The sequence below is a fragment of the Triticum urartu genome, chromosome 5A, assembly GCF_056163025.1.
Source record: "Triticum urartu cultivar PI428250 chromosome 5A, HENAU_Tu73, whole genome shotgun sequence".
Taxonomy (NCBI): domain Eukaryota; kingdom Viridiplantae; phylum Streptophyta; class Magnoliopsida; order Poales; family Poaceae; genus Triticum; species Triticum urartu.
Window position 1 is genome coordinate 645,953,835 of NC_141877.1, and position 5,233 is coordinate 645,959,067.

A 5,233-nucleotide genomic window follows, 5' to 3' on the forward strand; every position below is an offset into this window, starting at 1 on the left:
ATATATCCCTTAAAGCAGCTTGTTTCTTATGAGCAGGGAAATATTTAGCTAAGAAGTACTAAATCATATCATGGGGACTATGCACACAACCAGGATCAAGAGAATTAAACCATATCTTAGCATCACCCTTTAATGAGAATGGAAATATTTTAAGGATGTAAAAGTAACGAGTTCTCTCATCTCTAGTGAAAAGGGTGGCTATATCATTCAGTTTAGTAAGATGTGCCACAACAGTTTCAGATTCATAACCATGAAAAGGATCAAATTCAACCAAAGTAATTATATCAGGATTAACAGAGAATTCATAATCCTTATCAGTAACAAAGATAGGTGAAGTAGAAAAAGCAGGGTCAGGTTTCATTCTAGCATTTAGAGATTGCTTACTCCATTTAGCTAATAACCTTTTGAGTTCATTTCTATTTTTGCAAGCTAAAATAGATAAAGAAGCTTCTTGATCAAAAACATAACCCTTAGGAATAACAAGTGATTCTTCATCATCACTTTCATCAGTATCATCAGTTAAATATTTTCAATTTCTCTAGCTCTAGCAAGTTGTTCATCAAGAAATTTACCAAGTGGCACAGTAGTATCAAGCATAGAAGTAGTTTCATCATAAGAAATTTACCAAGTGGCATCATCAATAACATGCGACATATCAGAACGAATAGCAGAAGCAGGTGTAGGTGTCGCAAGCTTACTCAAAACAGAAGGTGAATCAAGTGCAGAGCTAGATGGCAGTTCCTTACCTCCCCTCGTAGTTGAGGGATAGATCTTGGTTCTTGGATCTTTCAAGTTCTTCATAATGATAAGCAGATATATATCCCAAGTGACTCAAAGAATAGAGCTATGCTCCCCGGCAACGGCGCCAGAAAATAGTCTTGATAACCCACAAGTATAGGGGATCGCAACAGTTTTCGAGGGTAGAGTATTCAATCCAAATTTATTGATTCGACACAAGGGGAGCCAAAGAATATTCTCAAGTATTAGAAGTTGAGTTGTCAATTCAACCACACTTGGAAACTTAATATCTGCAGCAAAGTGTTTAGTAGCAAAGTAATATGATAGTAGTGATAACGGTAGCAAAATGTAACAGTAGTAAAAGTAATGTTTTTGGTATTTTGTAGTGATGATAGCAATAGCAACGGAAAAGTAAATAAGCGAAGAACAATATATGGAAAGCTCGTAGGCAATGGATCGGTGATGGAGAATTATGCCGGATGCGGTTCATCATGTAACAGTCATAACCTGGGGTGACACAGAACTAGCTCCAGTTCATTGATATAATGTAGGCATGTATTCCGCATATAGTCATACGTGCTTATGGAAAAGAACTTGCATAACATCTTTTGTCCTACCCTCCCGTGGCAGTGGGGTCCTTACGGAAACTAAGGGATATTAAGGCCTCCGTTTAATAGAGAACCAGAACAAAGCATTAACACATAGTGAATACATGAACTCCTCAAACTACGGTCATCACCGGTAAGTATCCCGATTATTGTCACTTCGGGGTTAACGGATCATAACACATAATAGGTGACTATAGACTTGCAAGATAGGATCAAGTACACTCATATATTGATGAAAACATAATAGGTTCAGATCTGAAATCATGGCACTCGGGCCCTAGTGACAAGCATTAAGCATAGCAAAGTCATAGCAACATCAATCTCAGAACATAGTGGATACTAGGGATCAAACCCTAACAAAACTAACTCGATTACATGATAGATCTCATCCAACCCATCACCGTCCAGCAAGCCTACGATGGAATTACTCACGCACGGCGGTGAGCATCATGAAATTGGTGATGGAGGATGGTTGATGATGATGATATCGACGGATTCCCCTCTCCGGAGCCCCGAACGGACTCCAGATCAGCCCTCCCGAGAGGTTTTAGGGCTTGGCGGCGGCTCCGTATCGTAAAACGCGATGATTTCTTCTTTCTGATTTTTTTCTCCCCAAAACACAATATATAGAGTTGGAGTTGGAGTCGAAGAGGCACCAAGGGGCCCACGAGGTAGGGGGCGCGCCCCCCACCCTCGTGGACAGGTGGTGGGCCCCCTGGCCTTCATCTTTTGCAGGTATTTTTTATATTTTCTGAAAAGTTACTCCGTGAAGTTTCAGGTCATTCCGCGAACGTTTGTTTCTGCACATAAATAACACCATGGTAATTCTGCTGAAAGAAGCGTCAGTCCGGGTTAGTTCCATTCAAATCATGCAAGTTAGAGTCCAAAACAAGGGCAAAAGTGTTTGGAAAAGTAGATACGACAGAGACGTATCAGAAGCACAAGGGGGAGAACCTCTCCTCCTCTCTCTCGGTGGCACCGGAGTGCCATCGAGAGGGGAATCATAACCGCGGTGATCGTCTTCATCAACATCACCATCCTCATCTCTTTTATGTGGTCCACTCTCCCGCACCCCGGTGTAATACCTACTTGAACATAGTGCTTTATGCCACATATTATGATCCAATGATGTGTTGCCATCCTATGATGTTTTGAGTAGATATCCTTTGTCTTTGGGTTGATTGATGATCTAGATTGGTATGAGTTGTATGTTTTACTTTGGTGCTATCCTATGGTGCCCTCCGTGTCGCGCAAGCGTGAGGGATTCCCGCTGTAGGGTGTTGCAATATGTTCATGGTTTGCTTATTGCCTGCGTTGCTTGAGTGACTGAAACACAAACACGGATAAGCGGGACATGGCGTATGGGAATAAAGAGGACTTGATACTTTAATGCTATGGTTGGGTTTTACCTTAATGATCTTTAGTAGTTGCGGATGCTTGCTAGAGTTCCAATCATAAGTGCATATGATCCAAGAAGAGAAAGTATGTTAGCTTATGCCTCTCCCTCATATGAAACTGCAATAGTGATTACCGGTCTTGTTAACAATTGCCTAGGACAATTCCACACACCGATCCACCATTATTCCGCGCTCTCTATTTATAATACTTAGTAATATATTCTAACTTTATGATAAAAGCACCTACTTTCATATTTTAGCTCGCCGATATCATACAAAGTTATCCTCTTCATACCCACAACGTAGTTTTATTTCTCGTTGCTAGTTGGAAGCAAACGTTCGGTGTACGTAGAGTCGTATCAGTGGCAGATAGGACTTGAGAGAATATTGATCTTACCTTTAGCTCCTTGTGGGTTCGACACTCCATACTTATCACTTCCACCTTTGAAAATTGCTACAATGATTCCCTGCACTTGGAGATTATCAAGCACCACCATAGAGGAGGAGGGATCATTCAAATCACCCTTCCACCCACCAGCTCACTTGAGCCCAAGAACACCCCTCCTCGTGAGGTTGTTCTCCACTGTACTAGTTCATCCTCAGCCCCTCGAGGCCAATCCACCACAAAGCAGGAGTAGGGTTTTACACCGCAAGGTGGCCCGAACCTGGGTAAACTGTTGTGTCTCTTTTCCGTTCAGTTCATCAAGCTAGGCCATGAGATTAGTGTGTAGACAGACTAGGGAGGGCGATTTTCTTCGCATGCACCCCAGAGTTCGAACCTCTCAAGGGTCTGCAGAACCCGGAATCCGACATGCATATTTGGTTTCACTTACTCGAGGTTAAGTAATGTCATTGATGAGTTATGTGTGCGCAGTTTCCACTTTATTCTGCTATCAATTAAGCTTGACGGGGGAGTAGTAACTGTCTTAGACTCGAGACACAAAGATCCCCAAGATTATGTGGACATGACTGCAATGCTCTAGAGGTAAGTTCAATAATTGTCGCACCATATCGGCAACTTTCTTTCATTTCCTGATATCAAGTAATCATTTTCTTTGCCTGGCGGGGTTTGGAAAAAGTTCACCTGAATGGTTCCGGATCTGCAGAAGGATCTGCGATTCAAACAACCCAGAGTAAGTAGTACTAGCTAGTTCTGTGCATCTCTCATTGATTCTAGTTTCATCAATACCATTTATCATGATTCATTATCAGTTTGATTGAACTCTATTCTCGTAAAGTGCTTGTGGTAGGAAGGCGGGAATAATTTATGTGGATACTATATTTGCGATTCATTCGCAACTCGACCTCTGAGCAGGGCTTGTCTTACAAACAATTTGAAGTATGTAATCAATAATATTCACAATTTTATTTTATTACCATCAATTGTGTTGAGTCTGATTCATATATATGTATTGACCCCCTTTTTTAAATTAGATCTGTCAGATGCGGGATGAACTCCTATCACATGATTGCATACGGGGAATTCAAGAGGAATTGACGGGATTCTTTCTTGACCGCATCATAAATGATAAGGGAGAATACCATACGGAAGTTCAATGGGAGTTTGGCCCTTGATGATGTCAGGGATGTTATATTGTATATATGTAGTAGCGTCGCATAGATATACGAAAACTTGTTGTTCGACCAAGCATGATGAAAGAGAGGTCACACTTATCTCTATATATGTTCATGACGATCTTGTGTAATTAATGGTTTCCTTCATTTGCTTACTAGCTAGCGTCAAGTTCTCTCTATATGTATAGTAGTTAGCATCGACCAAGCACGGAGAAAGAGATGTCACTTCTCTCTATTAGCTAACTAACACAATATGAAACCCCTAAATTAACCCTTCAAAAACCCCTAACCCCCCCCCCCTTTCAAAAAAAACAAAAACCCCAGCGCTTGCGAGCTGCTGACGCGTGGCCGCCTTTTGGTCCTAGTTGGTGTTACCAACCGGGACAAAAGGTCCTCCTGTCTGGGCGCCCACAGCGGCCACGTGGAGCCCCTTTAGTCCCGGTTCGTAAGCCAACTGGGACTAAAGGCTTTAGGTATTAGTCCGGTTTGTTTTGTCCCAGTTCCAGAACCGGGACTAAAGGCCCTCTGGAACCGGGACTAGTACCCTGTTCTGTACTAGTGCATATAGTATATGGAATTGGAAATATACGGCGCCGTAAGATAATCCATTTTTCTAGCCGGATAATCCCACCTTTTTAAATATGTATATCTGATTTATGAGTGATTTTTTAAATATTAACTAGAAATACATTAACATTATCTTTTCTTATGAGACGGCATATGCTTGTTAGTGATTTATTTGACTTACTTTAGTATGTTCTAGTGATTTACGTGTGTTTAAACTACACATGTATTTGTACTTGCGCATTGCTCATATATATTTTTTGTTTAAATAATTTATATATTCTGCATATATGCATGTGGTATATGGCCGTTTTTCCGATCCGAGTATGTTTTGTTACCATACCGTTCTCA